Below are 19,310 nucleotides of genomic sequence, written 5' to 3'. Positions count from 1 at the left end.
GGAGGATGGTTTCTTAAATGCGCCGCTCGACACTACGGGAGTCCAGTCAGTCGGCCTATGCACCTCCTTCGACTAGACTTGAAGGGAGGCAAGTGATCCGGCAGTAAGGTCGGGGGACCCCCCTTTGAGGGGAGTCAACGCCATGTGGAGGTCAAAAGTCTAACGGCCGATCGGAGAAGAGTAAGGTCAACCGGCCGAACGGGTCCAAGCGGAATCAAAGACAACCCGACGGGGAGTCGGGTTTCCGACGCTCATGGTGAACAGGGTCGCCGGGCCGAGCGGGTGGCCCGCTCGGTCGAGGCGTAAAGCATCAATGCTGTGGAACATTCTCAGCCGAGCACCCGGTTGGACCTTTGTCCGGTCAGGCCGATGCCTGCCGAGCGGATGGACGCTCGGCTCAGGGAAAAAGAAGACAAGGGCAAGGGGACATTGGGGAACATCTTCTGACAATAAGCATGTCCGACGACCAGACCATACGCAGAATCGTACGACAGAAGGTTTTGCTGTCCCATCAGAGAGGTGCTCAGACTGTAGCGGTATGGTGTCAGACATGCTCCTCTGGCAAGCCCATACTAAGGTATGGTACAGGACACGTGTGCACTTCGGTAGGTGTGCACAAGCCTTCTCACAGCTCTATATAAGAGCCCTCAAACTTCGCCAGAGGTACGCGATCTCTCATATTCGGAGTCACTTCATAGTTTTCCTCTTGCCTGACTTGAGCGTCGGAGGGTCGTCGCCGGGAACCCCTTCCCGGCCCGACTTCTTTGTAGGTTCGCCGGAGATCCATACGACCGGTCAAAGATCCACGTCACCAGTTGGAAGAGCGCCACGTGCCCAGCGTCCATCGATTCAGAGTTCGGACAGGATCAGCCACAAATGGCCACCAAGATTGCAGCTTGAGCGAGAAATCCAACACCAGAAATGCTCATTTTTGGATAAAAAAATAAATCTGAGAATCCGTGCAAGCATAACAAAACCTAACAAAAGCTCACACGGGTATAGAGAAGCAACCCGTAAATATCGTCGCTTAAAGGAAAAGCCGCATTATATCGAGCAGATGATAGGCGGGCACCCACAGATTCCCTCACCTTGAGTCTTTGACTACTCGCAAAAGAGACGATTTGAGGGGGAAGACAAAATCCAAACCTGGAGCGCGGGTTTCCTCATTAGAATGCGGCAGCTTGCAAGATGAGATTTTTAGGGCTGAAATCGAGCAAGAACTCCAATGAAGGAAGTAAAACCGCAACTTTCGTCTGCTCCAACTGGAATGCGGCGACGACCGCCCTAGTCCACCGGCAGCGATCGTCGTCACGACTCTTGCAGGGTGGGTTCGGAGATGGGGATGAGAGAGACTAGGCAGTGCAAAGAGGGACGAGAGCATTGAATGCCATAAATTGCAGCTCCCGGTTAGAGGCATGTGGCGTAGGTGGAGCATTTAATGACGATTAAATGTCATATGCGTGCGTTGCTAGATTTCTGCAGAGATACTCATCAATTTGAAATCCTCCGCGCCATGACCGCACCTTTCTTTTCCATCGTCTATGCTCCGATCGCTTTCACCCCCTCTCGATCCCTCTCTCTCCCTCCATTGCTGCATTGAAGAACTTTGGGCCTGCTTATAGTTTGTCATTTAAATGCCATATGCGTGCGTTGCTAGATTTCTGCACATACTCATCAATTTGAAATCCTCCGCGCCATGACCGCACCTTTCTTTCCCATCTTCTCTCCGATCGCTTTCACCCCCTCTCAATCTCTCTCTCTCTCTCCATCCATCGATTGCTGCGTTGAAGAACTTTGGGCCTGCTTATAGTTTGTCGCTTTCGTCTCCCTCTCTTTTGACTCTCTCTCTCTTTCTTACCTAGCGATATGGGTAAACATTTTGGACGTCCAAAAACCAAAATTAAGAAAAACATTCATATGGTCGTACCTTTTCAAAATATATTAATAATGGTAACAATTATAACATGTAGAAATCAGTCACTTAGCTACTATATATTATAACAGTTGATTGTTAATTTCTACTTATCATAATAAAATAATACTTATTTCAAATATAGTAAATGTGATGAAATTATCTCAGTTTATTTTACTTATTGAAAAATTATTTTAATTAAATTATCATAATCAAATAAATAAAATTAATATAAATTAATCATAATATTATAAAAGTTAACAATCAACTACTATAACATGTAACAGTTATCTACGATCTTTTATAAGATCAATCATGATCAAATAATACTCATTCTAACTGTAGTGAGTATGATGAAATTCATTTGATTTGTTTTGATGATTAAAAATATTATTTTAACAAAATTATTATTTTTAAATAATCAAAATTAATATAAGTTAATCACATTGTTGTAGGAGTTAATAGTCAGCTATTATATGTTGCAGTTGTTGGTCCCATGATGGTTGACTAGAGTGAGTGAATAACCTTGATAAAAAAATAAAACATTTCTCGCATTTTTAAGTTAAATTAAGAAATACTTGTATAAAAAGAAATGTAATTAAAGAAAGAGATAGATCATTTACTTAGTTACAATCTAAGTGGTTGTTAATCCAAGACAAATAAAGCTTACCAAAAATCTTCTTCCGACGAAGAAGTCTTTTATGTTGGTGCAATATTCCCTAGGTCAAGGTTGACCTAGTTGACTGAGCTTGAATTGGTTCAAGTTCGAGTCTTGATGTTTGAGTTTCGATGTTTGACAATACATGGAGATTGCAGGTGCAATTGTTCATGTCGGGAGATTGTTGGTACAATTCCCTTTTTAGTCAAGGTTGACCAGTTCAGATGTGAAGGAGAGTTAAGTAGGTCAAGGTTGACTGGATACTTGACTGGAAAATCCTGGTGAGTGAAGTCAGGTGAAAGATCTAGTGAGTGAAGCTAGGCAATTGGAAAATCCTGGTGAGTGAAGCCAGGTGAAAGTCCTAGTGAGTGAAGCTAGGCAGTATGGAAAATCCTGGTGAGTGAAGCTAGGTGAAAGTCCTAGTGAGTGAAGCTAAGCAGAAGGAAAGTCCTGGTGAGTGAAGCTAGGCAGAAGGGAAGTCCTAGTGAGTGAAGCTAGACAATATGGAAAATCCTGGTGAGTGAAGCCAGGTAAGTGAAGCCAGACAGATGAGAAGTCCTAGTGAGTGAAGCTAGGTAGAAGGGAAGTCCTGGTGAGTGAAGTCAGGCACTAGATAAGTTCAAGTGGGTCAAGGATGACCGGACACTTGGCACAAGGAGAAAAGTTCAAGTGGGTCAAAAGAATTGACCGGACACTTGGTGAGGGAGTTCTAGCAGGTCGAGGGTGACCGGATGCTATGCATGATGTACCAACAGGTCATGGTTGACCGGATGTTGGTTTAGGGGACTTTGGACTTGGTTTTGGGCAAAAACCATGAGCTGGATCGATCAGCCGGTCGATTAGATCATGCCCAATTGATCGGCCGATCGATTGGGAGCGGCGATTCTGCACGATAAGCCCTGGATCGATTGGCCAATCGATCCAGGCAATTCCTCAGAGCACAGAGGCGCTCTGGATCGATTGACCAATCGATCCAAAGCCTCCCCAATCGATTGAGAGCAATCCAATTGATTGGGATTCGACCGTTGGCATTGGATAAAGACATTGGCGTGTGATTTCGTCAATAGAACTTCCATGGCTTCGAGCTCTTCTCTTCAGCGATTCCACAACTTCTTCACAGAGTTCTCACCGCCAGATCTTGGAGGTATTTCAAGTCAAGAGGCGGATCTACAGCAAGCAGAAGAAGCTAGGGTTAGGGTTTCTTATGTAAACCGTGTAAGCTTTCCCTTATATTTGCTTCTTCGTGTTTCTTGTTGTATTGAGAGTATTGTAGGGCTTCTCCGCCTTCGGTAGTTACCAAGAATGAGTGTTTTCATAGTGGAGGGTGCGTGAGCGTGTGAATCCTTGGACTAGTCACCTCTTCTTGAGGTGGATACCAAGTAAATCTCTAGAGTTAACGTTGTGTTTGTTTTCTTGTATTTTCGCTACACATCATCGCAAGAGGAAAGCAACGACGAGCATGAGATCGCGCCGAACTATTCACCCCCTCTAGCTACATTTCGGTCCTAACATTTTACAACAGTTAAAACACTCGAATTTAAAGCTAAATAAAAAGTAGAAAGTTTACAAGTGTTCTTCTCTATCTTTTTCAATGTTTTTTAGTTTCCGGGAACAAAACTATATTTTTAGCCATGTTTGTAACGCTTCGACGTGAATAGAATTTTATCCACAAAGCACTGGATCGCGACAGCGCGTATTTCAATAACATTTCTATTCTGAGCGCCCGGACTGTGAGGGGCTCTGGAGGCGCCCAGTTGATCCGGGCGCTGTCGAGTGCCCGGACCAAGTCAACCGACAAGTTGACTTTTCGGTCAAGGTTCTCGCTCTGATTTTACTTGTTTGGGTGATTTCGACCATTCGAAATAGGGTCCATCGAAACCCATCTTCCGACCTTCTCGAGCAATCTTTCCACTCTGGCTTCTCGTCCCTTGGAACCTCCACGCGCTTCCTTCTCGTTTGCCAACGTACTCCGCTCGCTTGGTTGATTTTGGCCATCCGGAATAGGGCTCACCCGAACTCATTTTCTGGCTTTCTCGAGTAGTCTTCCACTCCGGCTTCTCATCCCTTGGAAACGCTGCGAGCCTCATTATCGTCCTCCATCGCACTCTTTTGCAGCAACTCGTCCCTTTGACACACCGAGCCCATCGGCTCTCTCCCGTGTCGTCCTTCTCGCTAGCTGCGTCTTTTGCTCTACCTCCTGTGCTCCTAAGTTTCTACAGACTTAGACACAGGGCATTAAAACATAACAGAATCTGACTTGACTTGGTTGATCACATTAAAACTACCACAGAGTGCTTACAATCTCCCCTTTTTGACATGACCAAACTCAAATTAAGTTAGGATAAACCAGAAGACAATTAAAATTGAAAAATATAAGTTTTGCAAAATAAAATTTGCAAAAATTAACCCTCCCCCTATTAAACTTCACTTCTCTTGTTTTAATAACATTAAAAATTAGCACTTTAAAAAGATTGATAAATCAGTCTAAAACACAAGTTTAAGGGAAAAAGAATAACTATTCTCCTGAAAAATCAAAAAGTTTAAGTTTAAAAAATCTAAAATTTTCTAATTTATAAACTATATTTTTAGACTTAAAAAAACACAAATTTTTTTTATAATAGTTATATGGTATATATATATATATATATAAGTATGTAAAATATGTCAATTTCAGTATGTAATGTCTTTTAAAAATTTCGATCTCAGTATGTAAAAACTATGTAATTATTAGTTTGCTGAGTGTAATCCCCTGTAAAATTTCTCCACTACATAAATCTATGCTTGTTTTATAATGAATTGAGTTCTGTCTTGGTTCTTTTCCTCAGTCCTTATCTCAGTAACCAACAGGTGAACAGTAACTGTATCAAGAATAACCAAAATCATATAAGACCTGTGCTAGCTAAGTAAGAAGGGTATAAACCCAAAGTTTTACGCATAAGGCGGGGCACTGATTGAAGGTGAGATCCTGAACATGTGAGGCTCACTGGAAAACAAGCAAGAAAAGAAAGCAGAGTAAACAAAAAAAAAGAGTAAAAATTACAACATCATTATATTTACCTACAACATTATATTACTGTGGTGATCTACTTAATTTCTGTAATTCACTATTACTGTATTTTTTTTATTATTTACTGTTTACTATATACTATTTACTTTTTACTATCTACTGTCTGTTTACTTTTGTTACCTGTTTACTTTTGTTACTGTTTACTATCTACTGTTTACTTTTGTTAATCTATAAAAAAAAATTATTAAAAAAAAATTTAAAAATAAAAAATTTGGTATCAGAGCTTTAAGATTCTCTTCGGACCAGTTTATGAACAAGCTCCAATTTTCTAATTCTCATTACGAGGAAGCTTTAGACTATTCCCAACAATTTGCTAAATCCAAAGACATAGGCTATAGCAATTCTGCTTTAGTAAGCCAAGGAGACCAAATTCTAGTACAATAGAATAACACGATCCTAGCCTTACTTACTTCTTTGCACTACAGACTTACAGTCTTAGAAAATCAAATTCTTACTTTGGAAAATCACATACATAAAAACACTCATACACAGGATCTAAAGCAAACATTAGAAAATATAAATAAAGATCTTAGTAAACTTTCCCTAGGAAAAACTATTACTAAACACCCACCTACCACATATAAATTCTTAAAAATACAAGATTCACCTACTAATGGCTCTACAAACAAAAACACAAGTTGAAAGTTTTTCTGGCACCTCACATACACTAAGACCTCAAACTAATCTCTCAATGATATCCAGAAAATCTACAAGCACTCAGGCTACCTATCAATTAGAAGAACTTATAGATATTGACCAAAACTTAGACACCTTATCTAATGAACAATTAAATACACTAAACCCAAAACGATTATATCATCAGGGATTGTTATCTTTTTCCACTTCACTTTATAGACATCATAGAACCCAACCATTACACCTACCCGATGGGGGAGAAGATAGATTTAACCTTATGAATGAAGAATCTGCTAGACTACTCTTACAAAGAAAACATAACTATATTCACCTAGGACTTATTGTGTTTGACCTCAAAGGACTTATTCGAAAAAGCATAGGAGCTAAAGTTTTCTTAGTACTATATGACTCAAGGTTCTCTAACAATGACAAAGCGGTTATGGACTTATAGAAGTAGATATGAATAGTAATCTAGGAATTACGTATTTTTGTCCTAATTTTAATATGACCATTCCAGACTTTATTGACCATATTAAAATTGCTGTTCAAGCCAGGGGATATGGTGATTTTCAGAAACATAATATTCAAATAGACATAATCTTTCTTGGAAAAACAATGACTAGCATAAATAACAGTTTTAAAGTACAAATTAATAATATAATAGAAACTCTCACGACAAGGGAAATTTATTTCATAAAATCCAAAGACATTTCATCTGACTTACTTGCTGGATTAGACTGGAATATTAACTTAGATCTAAATATTACACCACAAACACTACAACCAAGAGAATCCATAATCTATAAAGATAGACATGGTAAATCAATAGTAAGATTTCATAATTATAAAACCTCAACTTCTCAAGAAGACAGTCAGGAAAATAACCAACCTACTTTAAATCTAATGAACATAGAGATTAATACACATTCACAAAAAGAAAAAGATAACTTCCTATTTTATGATGATTTAAATGAATACGTCTACCTTCCATTTGAAATAGCTAATTATTTTACATAAGAAGATCTTACAGAATTAGAAACTTTTGACATACTGCATCATAAGCTAGACGAAGATTGGATGTTATATTTTGATGAGGACCATAATATTATAGCTAAAAAGAAAGACTACTTTTCCAACGTTGCTTTAATGAATCCTGCATAATCTAGTACTACCAATACACCACAACCTTTACATGTAAGATACCCAGAAAGTTCTATGAGAACTATGGATTATGGAGAAGGGCATCCTCCAAGAACACAAATTCACCCTTATACCAACAATAATCCTTTGTTAAGAACTATAGGGAAAAGAAGACCACCAGAAATTACATACTTTGAAAAGAATTCAGTCTTACTTAATATAGGAGAATGTGACGACCCACAAATGTATGACACTTATTTAGACAATGGATAGTCTCTGTCAAAAGAGACTACCAGGCAAAACATGAATTAGATATAGAATATGGTGAAGCCATGATAAGAGTAGGAGAAAATTATTTAGGTGATATAGCTAGAGTAGCATGAGAATCTTATAAAACTACTCACCCTGAAGAAATAGCTAGGATTGCTTCACAAGGTAATAACATACTTAATTTTTGTTATACTATCCACAGACTTTTTACAGCAAGAGACGCTAATACAGGATTAGATATTAGACAAAAAGAGGCTATGAGAGATTTAGAACAATTACAACTTTTTAATTGGAATTGGATTAAACCTTTTTGCAATGACTTTCTTGTCTTAACAGCAGTATCAGGAAATTACTGTAACCCGGAATTAGGAGAACGACTATTTAGTAAACTTCTAGGGGAATTAGGAAAGGAAATACACAAGGCCTGGACAGACATGAAAGTAGCACCACAATATGACAATATAGGAATACGTATATAACACATAATTTCTATATTAAAAGAAAAATGTACTTATATCCATATTCAAAAACAACTTAAAAACCAGCAATATGAGTTTTGTAGTCAAATATATACCCCCCAACAGTATGGTTCAATGACACCTAAACAAAAACACAAGTTGATACAAGCCTTTTTTTTTAAAAAAAATATTATTTTAAGCATAAATAAATTCTAGTCTACATAAGGACATATTTTTTAATGTATTATAGGAAGTAATTTGCAAAAGCTTTCACAAATTGAATTTTTGAGAATTTTTTAATATTACAAATACTTATCGATAAATAATTCATATAAAATTCAATATTTCTATCAAAAAAATTTTCTTAGGTTGATAACATAATGAGTTTTTACATAAAAAAAAATTTGTAAAAATTAGCTCTAAGAAATAATTATAAATTAAAAAGGACGGTTTTAGAAATAAAAATTATAGAAAAATAATACAATGGTAAAAAAAATAAAAAGTATTTTCTTGAACAGATAATATGATAATCTTTCACAGAAAAATATTGTTTGGAAAAATAACTCTATGAGATATTTTTAAATTGAAAAATATAATTTTTATTAAATAATTCATAATTTTTTTTAAAAAAAAATTGAACTTTTTTTTACATATAAGTGATGAAATTCTCTTTTTTTTTTAAAAAAAAAATAAATTCTAATTAATTTCTAGCAGAAATTTTGCCAAACAATTTATTTGAAAATATTATACAATTTTAAGAAATTCTAATTAAAAAATAGGGCATGCATAACAATTTAATTTAAACATATTTTCGGAAACCAAAATAGATTCCTTCTTATTAGATTAATAAAAAAATTTCTTGGAATATATTTTTGTGATATTTTTCTAACTTGACCCTTATGAAATCTAAAATGTTAATTAAGTCCTCGGTTATATTTAAAATTTCTATTATTAGCATGTAGAAAAGTTGAATATGAATCATCTTTTTCTAGCATCACAATTTTATCTTTTAATTTTATATTTTCATCTATTAGTTTTCCAAATTCTTGTTTTATGCATGTATGTTCTTTCTTTAACTTTATATACTTTCTTCTCTTTTTATATAATGACTTACTTAGGATTTTCACAATTTTAAATAATTGCTCTAGAGGAAGCTTACTTACCTGATTTATCATATATTCATCGGTAGACGCTCCCCTTTCATTATTACTTTCTTCTGCAGTATCTCTACCTTCATCGATGCTCTCGATACTCATTTTCTAGGTGCTTTCGTTGTCTTCGAGTAGGTATTCGACAATTAGCGTTGTTTTAGTAATCTCCTCGGATCTGGATGCTTTTGAAGACGAGTCGGTATATCCATAGTATAATCAAATTCTTCTTTCGTTAATTGTTCGTAGAGCTCTAAGAACTTTTCCGAAAGTTCTTTTGCACATTGGTAGTTGTCAATTTTGTCGAGTTCTTGAGCAGGAAGAATACTCAGTAGGTGGAACTCGATCTTACCATTTACTATGAATTTGTCGCGCTGCTTCTGAGTCCAAAGATAACTCCTCGAGTTCTTTTCCATTTTTACATTTGGGAACATCAAAACCAAATTTCATAGAAATCATTATATCAAAATTAGTTCAGAAAAATACCTGCATTTTTTGTTTCTAGAATGAGAACTCCCCTTCAAACATTGGTGGGTAGATGCTAGCTCCAGCCATTTCTTGTGCTTTGGTTGGCGGTTGGTCCTTTTGGAACGGTTGAGCTCTGATATCAATTATTGGTCCTTTGGCAGTCGACTAGAGGGGGGATGAGCCTGAAATAAAAAATAAAACTTTTCTTATATTTCCAAGCTAAATTAAGAAACATTTGCATAAAAGAAACTTAATTAAAGAAAGAAAGATGCAGATTATTTACTTGGTTACAATTTAGGTGGTTATTAATCCAAGGCAAGCAAAGCTCACTAAAAATCTCCTTCTAGCAGAGAAGCCTCTTACAACAGTTAAAGCACTCACATACAAAGCTAAACAAAAGGTAGAAAGTTTACAAGTGTTCTTCTCTATCTTTTTCAGTGTTTTTTAGCTTTTGGGAATAGAGTTGCATTTATAGTCCTACTCGGGGTACCTGGAAGGGTTCCAGGCGCCTGAGCATGGATAGAATTTTATTCACAATGCATCGGATTGTTGATAACTAGCATTTTTATATGTTATTTTGGCTCTTGGACTTGACATTTTTACCCTTTCATATGCTTAATTACATATTTATATCATGTTTTATGAGTTGAGATTTAATTGGAGCATTGATCTAATTTTTTCTATATTTTCTGGTATTTTATCTAAAATGTGCATCTTGTTTTGTAGGGAAGAAATCTGAATCATTCATCAAGATAAAATAATCAAGGATTCATTCAAGAAGTGGAGCTCCAATTTGAACCCAATCCAAAAGCCCATTTTTTTTAAGCCCAATTCCATTTCAAACCCAATTCACTTCTCTTATAAAATTCGGATCCAATTTTAATGAACCCGATAACCCAAAATCCGGATCCGACCCATTCCCTTACCTTTTCTCACGCGGACAACAGGGAGATGGGCACTTCTTCCTCGCGCGACGCCACCGCCCTTCCCCTTCTTCTCCTTCACCGACGGCCGGCGGTGATCTCTGCTTATTCATCGCCGTCGGCCGGACTTCTCCTCCACCTCTTCACGGCCTCCTCTGTTCGGGATTTCCAGTGGCGCACGGGCTAGGGCAGCAACGACGGCAAGCAATTCCAGGCGGCAAACTTCTTCCTCGCGACATTTTTCTCCTCCTCAAGCTAGGGCTCGCGACGCCATCCCTGCCCTTTTTCCAGCAGCAAATCTTCTTCATCGGATCCCTTTTCACAGCAGCTCTTCATCCGGTTCAGATCTGGACAGTAGCAGATCCTTTCCACAGCAGATTTTCTTCCGGACAACACCTTTTATTCTAGCAACAGCCCTTCAAGTTCGAGCATCCTTCATCCGGAGTAGAGCTATTCTTCAAGCTTCAACAGAAACTTATTTTTTCAGCCGTTCTTCAAGCTTCCAACAACCACGAATTGCATTTGGATTCATTCCTTCACTGTGTTGATTGGGTTAATATTTGGTTGTTTGCAATAGTTCTTTATGTGGGTTGATCTTTATTGATAGATGATTATATTAACTGGGTTTCTCATGTTTTAGATTTCTTGCATTAGGCTTAAAGGAAATGTTGCCTTTGATGTGTTCGATGAAATGCCCCAAACACTTTGATAGCTTTATTAATGTATTTTAGTTCCTTAATTTCTTTCAATGTTTGTTTGGTTAAATATTAGTGAAAGTTGTCCTTTGATTGAATGCTGATCCTGTCCGAACCAAGAGTTAGCGGATGCTGGGCACGTGGCGCTCTCTGCTGGATCCTCGAGTGCTCCGGCGAACCTGCAACAAAACCGAGCCGGGAGGGGTGCCCCGGCGACGGTCCTCCGACGCTCAAGTCAGGTAAGTGGTGGAGAAAGTGGCTGTCAAATTTGTATTATGCGTACCTTTGGCGAAGTAATAGCCTCTTTATATAAGACGGAGAAGGAACTGATGCACGCCCACCGAGGTGCGTACGTGTCAGCAACCCATACCACGGTATGCACTTGTCAGAGAGCTTACCTGACACCATGCTGTCACAGTCCGAGTATGTTCTTTGATGGGACGGCAGGACCACCCGTTGTCAGACTAGAAGTATGGCACAGCCATACGACTTGACGGCTGTCAGCAGCCCGCCGGGCGGGCGATGAGCGTCGTCCGGACGGCCTTGATTCTTTGCGCCGTCCGGGCGGCACCTCCTTCCGCTCGGTCATTACGCACTTCTTTATTTGAGCGTCGGACCCGGTCCCTACCAGGTGCCTTTACTATCGATTTCCCTTTCTTGAGTCAGGTCGGCTCGCCCTTTTCCGGCGAGCCCCTTTGACCTCCCTCGCGTTGACTCCTTATGGGGTTCCGGATTTTACCGCGGATCACTTGCCTTCCTCTCGAGTCTAGTCGAAGGAGGCAAAGTCCGACTGAGGACTGCCGATCTGTCGAACAATGATCATTGCCTTAGGCCGCTCGGCATAAAGATGCTCATCCGTGCGGCGATATCTGTCTGTCCGGCGATACTTTGTCGATGCCTTGTATTTTCCGGGAATCGATGTCGTTGTTCTCCCACTACCCCTCACGTGCTCTGCAGTGGGGAGCTCATTAAATCTGACGACACGTGGCGGCCGTGCATTTGTCGAGTATGGCGGTTCGTCACTTCCGATGGGACAGCCGCCGTTTGAAACGGACGATCCGATGACAACCTCGATATCGACGACCTGGATCGGACGGTGGAGATCGTTTCCGGGCGGCGATATAAGACCCTTGACTTCGTTTCCGCCGCATTTCGTCTTCTTCGTTTCCAAACTCCTGTCATTCCCCCTCTCGGCTTTGTTCTCAGACTTTCCGACGATCACACGGCTTCTTCCGGTCATCTTCCTCGTCTGTAAGAGACTTTTTCTCGCTTCAGACGCATTCTTCTTTCTGTTAATCATCCTTTTCAGCCGGTTTTCTTCCATTGCTTGAACCATCCTCTTCTATCCCGCATTCTGGCCTTTCGATCATGACCAGTACCTCGCAGTCAACCGGCGGTGCTCCGGGTCTTTGGTACTCGAACATGGAAAGTCGGTTCGACGAGGAAGACGCCATGCGCCTCACTCGAGCATATGACCTACCGACCGACCACGAAATAGTGTTAGCCATGCCTTCCGATCGGCCTAACGATCACTGTTGTCTTCTTCCGGGATCAATTCCTGGCCGGACTACGTTTTCCTCCTCACAAGTTTTTCTTAGAAGTTTGCAACTATTTCCGCATTCCGCTCGGCCAAGTAGTTCCTAATTCTATTAGGTTGCTGAGCGGAGTGGTAGTTTTGTTCAAACTGAATAACCCCAAAAATCTTCCACTACTTCTACTATCCCAAGCAAGCCGGTGGGGCACCTTTGTTTTCCAATCTAGGATAGGCTTCGTCCTTTTCGATAATATGCCGAGCTCCAACAAACATTGGAAGGAGCATTTTTCTATATACGCTTTCCCGACCACTTTCCGCACCAAGTGGCAGACGGCTATGCCCTCGCTACCGGAGCTCGGCAAGTTTAGAGGTGACGCAGACTATCTCCATGCAGCAGCTAGTCGGTCAGCGCTACCACATTGACAAGATGCTTCTCCCTGGAGTAATGCATATATTCGACTTGTCTTCTACACCAGCCGATCTGCCTTGTAGCATGAGTAAACTTCCCTATCTTCCCCTTTATTTTGTTCTAACTGATTTATTCTCTGCTTCTGCAGCTGAGGTCATGTGGCGGGCCAGAGCCACCGAGAAGCTCAAACTGAAGGCCGCTCGGATTGAGGCGGTGACGAGCCAGGAGGCCGCCGAACGGAGTCTTGCTCCGGTGATCCGGCCGGCGAAGAAGGTGAGGGGACGCCAGCGGTCCTAGAAGCCCGGGCCCCGCCCCTCCCGATGAGGCCACGGGCAATATAGAACCTGCGAGTGAAGCTGAAGTGGAGGGCCGTTCGGCCGATGAGGCGACCGGAATCCGCACCTGCCTCTACACTTGATGAGCCACAACCTGAGCGGGGTGCAGATGCGCCGGTCTTGTCCGGAGCAGTTTCTCTCGAGAGTACCCCGACCCTCAGGATTCTCCGAGGGCCGGCTTGGAAGTGCCGCCGTCCAGCCCTTCGAGGACTCGACGACGTCTCAGGCGTTTAGGCGAGCTACCCATCTCTGAGCGGGCCGAGCGGCCAGAATTTACTTAAAACCGTTCTGCGCCTCCCTTCAGAGGCGTACATGGCTGCTGCCGATCGGCCGGTGTTTCCTGAGCAGATGATCACCCTGGCGGGCCCTCTCGCACAAGCTTGGATAGATGCTCGGAGTCGGATAGCTAAGTTGACTCCCGGGCAGCTCGACGACAGCAACCTTCAATCAGCCACCGGGGTATAGCCCTTCCCCCTCTTCTCTCTCTTATTTGAAGTTTTTACCCTGTTCGTGTTTGCTAGCAGAACTGGGTGGAGCAGATCGCCATTAGCGATCGGTTGGCCGAGTTGGAGGAGGCGAAGAAACAAAAAGCAGGGGGCGCCGGCGGTACGGCGCTCTGAGAAGGCAGAAATCGCTAGAAGCCGACGGAAGCGAGCCTCCGATCGGCGAGCAAGGTCGTTCGGCTTGAAACAATGATTAGCAGCGAGAGAACGAGACGGCGACCACTCGGAAGCAACGGGCCATCAACGATATGGACCACATGAAGGTGGAGATCCGGGTGGAGCAACGCATCAAGGACCCGGATGCTCTGCTGGCCACCGAGCCGCTCGGCTGATCTCCAAAGATTCGATGGAGACTTGAAGGATCTCCAAGCTGCTAGCGACGCTGCCCACGCCGCGCTCAAGGAGTATCAAGAGGGGGAGTCGGCCCGCTCGGACGAAGTGAGGAAGGCGTTCCTCCGCTCGGAAGGCTTCGGAGAGAAGTTTACCGACAAGATATCCCTCACGTTCGAGGAGGCCATCAAGGCGGCGGTGGGCTATCTGAAGACCAAAGGTCACCTGTCTGCCGAGCTGACTATCCCCCCCGAGGATCTGGCGAGCGTGATGGACGCCATCCCCGACGCTCTTTTTGATTTCAATGTGTGAGGAGCGTTTCTGTAAACTTTTTTGAATTCCCGCCGTTCGGCCCCGCTTATCTATGTAATGACTTTTTTGGCTTGCATATTAGATAATCTTCTGCTCCTTTCTATTTTAGCAAGAAATTTTTCCCTCGTCCCAACTTTAAGTGTCTCTCGATATTTATCGTCGGAGCTCGACGGATCGGATATTTATAGCCGGTCGGCGCGGCTCTCGATTTTTAACGACGGGGCTCGTCGGTTCGTCCGCTCGGATTATTTATAGACGCCGGCTCGTCTCTCGATATTTATCGTCGGAGCTCGACGGCGCGGATATTTATAGCCGATCGGCGCGGCTCTCGATTTTTAACGACGGTGCTCGTCAGTTCGTCCGCTCGGATTATTTATAGACGCCGGCTCGTCTCTCGATATTTATCGTCGGAGCTCGAGGCATGGATATTTATAGCCGATCGGCGCGGCTCTCGATTTTTAACGACGGTGCTCGTCGGTTCGTCCGCTCGGATTATTTATAGACGCCGGCTCGTCTCTCGATATTTATCGTCGGAGCTCGACGGCGCGGATATTTATAGCCGATCGGCGCGGCTCTCGATTTTTAACGACGGTGCTCGTCGGTTCGTCCGCTCGGATTATTTATAGACGCCGGCTCGTCTCTCGATATTTATCGTCGGAGCTCGACGGCGCGGATATTTATAGCCGATCGGCGCGGCTATACGGTCGAGCGACCTTGGCCTTCCTTTCAAGTCTTGCTTGGATAATTACCCCCTGGCCGAACGGCTCAGGGTCCACTTCGTCGAGTATCTTGGCTCGGATAATATACCCCCTTCCGAATGGTACGGGGCTTCCGTTTTTAGAGCGCTTGGCGCCAATTTGATCCGTATACCTCCGGCCGAGCGGCTCGGGGCCTTCGTTGTCGAGCACTTGGCTCGGAAAACCATATACCCGGCCGACCGGCTCAGGCCTTCGCTTCAGGCAATAACCTCCCTCTATCATCCTGAACAGCGCAGGGCTTTGGTTTCCTTCCTGCCACACTAGTATGCAGCCCGGCCGAACAGCTCGGGGTCTTCGATTTCGAACGCTGCTTATATTCTATACGCAGCCCGGCCGAACGGCCTGGGGTCTTCGGGTTCGAGCTCCCGGCTCGGATATAAACCTCCCGGCCGATCGGCTCGGGGGCCTTCGGTTTACGATGATAATGCCTTATATTCGCTCTTTTGACTTTTCATCTCTGCATTTCAAGTATTTAGTCGAAAAATGAAATACACAGGGTGATTTACAGTGATACACCTTTCACCCCGCCCGGTAAGGCTGGAGGTGGTTTGAGCTCCAGCTGCCGTCCGTCCTCGTCCTCCGGATAATACGCGCCGCGGAGCTTTCGATGATTTTGAAAGGGCGCCCATGGAGCTTCAAGCTTGCCAACGTCGCCGACTTGACTTTCTTCCGGACAAGATCGCCGACTTGGAACGATCCAGGAATTACGCGCGGGTTGTAGTTTTGCTTCATCCGTGACGGTATGCCATCAGCCGAACGGACGCCTTTGCCCTCTCCTCTTCTACCAAGTCCACTCCATGTTTCTTCGTTCGGCGTTGTCATCATCATAGCTCTGGATCCGGCTGACTCCGACCGGTATGACAACCTCACCGCCATATACCAAATGGAACGGTGTGACTCCGTCCCTTCTTTTGGCGTCGTTCGGATGGCCCACAAGACGCTCGGCATTCATCCGGCCAATTCCCTCCCAAATGGTCAAGCCGAGCGTAGAATCGAAGAATTTCCGGTTGGCGACTTGACAGCCTGTTGCTCGAGGATAGGCCACGGACGTGAAATGTTGCTCAATCGTAGCTTTTGCACTAATCCTCTAACATCTTCCCTGCCGCCCGTTGTCGAACACTAGTCGGCGAGGATGCCGAACCGACAAATGATGTGTTGCGGATGAATTTTTAACCATTTGTTCGGTGATCTTTGCCAGTGACTCGGCTCCACCCACTTGGAGAAATAGTCTATCGCCACTAGTAAAATTTCCTCTGCCCCGCCACCGGAAATGGACCCACAATATCCATTCCCCATTGATCGAACGGACATGAGATGGTTGATGCCTTCATCTCCTCTGCCGGTCGGTGGGAGAAGTTGTGATACTTCTGGCATGAAAGGCATGTAGATACTGTCCGAGCGGCATCTGTTTGTAAAGTTGGCCAAAAGTATCCGGCCAAGAGGATCTTCTTGGCCAATGAGCGTCCGCCCGGATGACCCCCGCATGATCCTTGATGTACTTCCTGGAGGATGTAAGCTGAGTCCTCCGAGCTTACACATTTCAGCAAAGGGCGCGAGAAAGCTTTCTTGTAAAGCTGATCTCCGATGAGTGTAAACCGACCGGCTCTTCTTCTGAGGAGCCGGGCTGCATATTCATCGGATGGTGTGGTGCCCGAACGGAGGAATTCTATAATAGGTGTCCTCCAGTCACTTGGAAATGCGAGGCCTTGCATCCGGTCGACATGCGCCACCAGCAGCGTTTTTTCAATTGGTTGCTGAATGGCGACCGGCGTTATTGAGCTCGCGAGTTTGGCTAACTCATCGGCCGCCTGGTTCTCCGTTCGTGGGATCTTCTGAATAAGCACCTCTCGGAAAGTAGCTTTGAGTTTTTCAAAGGCCTCAGCGTAGAGTTTGAGCCGAACACAGTTGATTTCAAAGGTGCCGGAAAGTTGCTGAGCGGCCAAGTGTGAACCGACCTGCTCCCACATGCCGTGCTGCCTGCAATCCGGCTATGAGGGCCTCATACTCTGCTTCATTGTTAGTAGCTTTGTAATCTAGCCGGACGGATAGGTGCATCTTTTCTTCCTGAGGTGAGAGTAGTAATATTCCGATCCCACTTCCGAGCCGAGTGGAGGATCCATCCACATATATTCTCCACATAGCTTCCGGCTCTGGCCTTTGCACTTCGGTCACAAAATCAGCCAAGGATTGGGCTTTAATCGCCGAGCGGGGCTGATATTGGATGTCAAATTCACTTAATTCTGTCGTCCACTTGATAAGCCGACGCTTCGGATTCAACAAGACTCTTCCGAGTGGACTGCTCGTCCGACAATAATGGTGTGAGCCAAGAAATACGAAGGCGCCGAGCTGCTAGAACCAAAGCAAAGGCCAACTTCTGAGCCCGGTAACGAGATTGACATCTTTTAAAATGTGGCTTAGAAAATACACTGGCTGTTCTACGAGCGACTGGTAGCGCTCTACATGCTCGATTGACGACAGATACATATAAAGTGACTCACCCCAGACCGGCTTGGCTAACAGCAGAGAATTAAGATATGTCTTCAACTCTTCAAATGCTCGGTCACATTCTTCATCCCATTCGAACTTAGTGGCCTTGCGAGATCTGAAGAATGGCGAGCTCGGTCGCGGTTCGAGATGAATCTGGATAAGCGATTATCCGACCGATCAACCTTTGCACTTCTCTTGTATTTCTTGGGGCGGCATGTCTTGCAGAGTTTTAACCTTGCTGGGATTTGCTTGAATTCCCGCTCGGTCACTATGTACCCCAAGAAACGCCCTTAGCTCGAACAGGCACTTTTGGGGATTTAGCTTGACTCCGTATTTGCGCAGCGTTCGAAGGTTTATTCCATATCCTTGAAAAGATCGGCCGCTCGGACGGATTTGATAAGAATGTCGTCCACATAAACTTCCAGATTCCGATCTGCTCCTTGAACACCTTGTTCATCAAGCGTTGATAGGTGGCCGGCATTCTTCAATCCGAACGGCATCACATTGTAACAATATGTGCCGCCAGCTGACCTTTTCTTGATCTTCCCAAGCCAAGACTTGATGATATCCTTGGTAGGCGTCAAGCATGCAAATTAATTCGCAGCCGGCCGTAGAGTCCACCAGCTGATAAAAATCCTTGGGGCATGCCTTGTTTAAATCTCAAAGTCGATGCGGACCCTCCACTTGCCGCCCGGCTTGGAGACCAAGACTACATTGGCCACCGGCTCGCACCTCGCGTATGTGTCGGCCTTGAAGTTTTCCACCTCTGGGATAATGACATTCTACTCAAGTCCCTTTTCTCTTCCGCCATCGCCGGTCGGACATGCAATTCATCCTGTGCTAGGCTCGACGAAATTCCGGGTAACTCATGTGTCGACGGACGAAGACATCATGATTTCGTTGGAGGCATTGAATCGGCTTCTCCTACTTTCTTCCCGATCGAGGCGATAAAAGTCGTGGCCTCCGATCGGGTCGGATGGATCAGGACTTCCTCCTTTCATCATAAATTAAAGCGGGAGGTTTCTCGGTTATGGCGTGTACCTCAATTCGGGGCGCCTTCCGAGCGGAACAAGCTTCTGCTCGGATCATCTCTATATAGTACCGCCGAGCTGCCAGCTGATCTCCCTTCGACTGGGGAACTTTATCTTCGGTGGAAGGTTGAGACAACCGCCCGAAATTCGCTGAGCGCCGGTCGTCCCAAAATGACGTTGTAGGATGAGGAGAGTCGACCACCACGAAGTTTATTGTCCCGGTCCTCTGAGCGGCT

This window comes from Zingiber officinale, chromosome 5A, assembly GCF_018446385.1.
Source record: "Zingiber officinale cultivar Zhangliang chromosome 5A, Zo_v1.1, whole genome shotgun sequence".
In the NCBI taxonomy this organism is placed as follows: domain Eukaryota; kingdom Viridiplantae; phylum Streptophyta; class Magnoliopsida; order Zingiberales; family Zingiberaceae; genus Zingiber; species Zingiber officinale.
Note: the sequence above shows the minus strand (reverse complement) of the source record.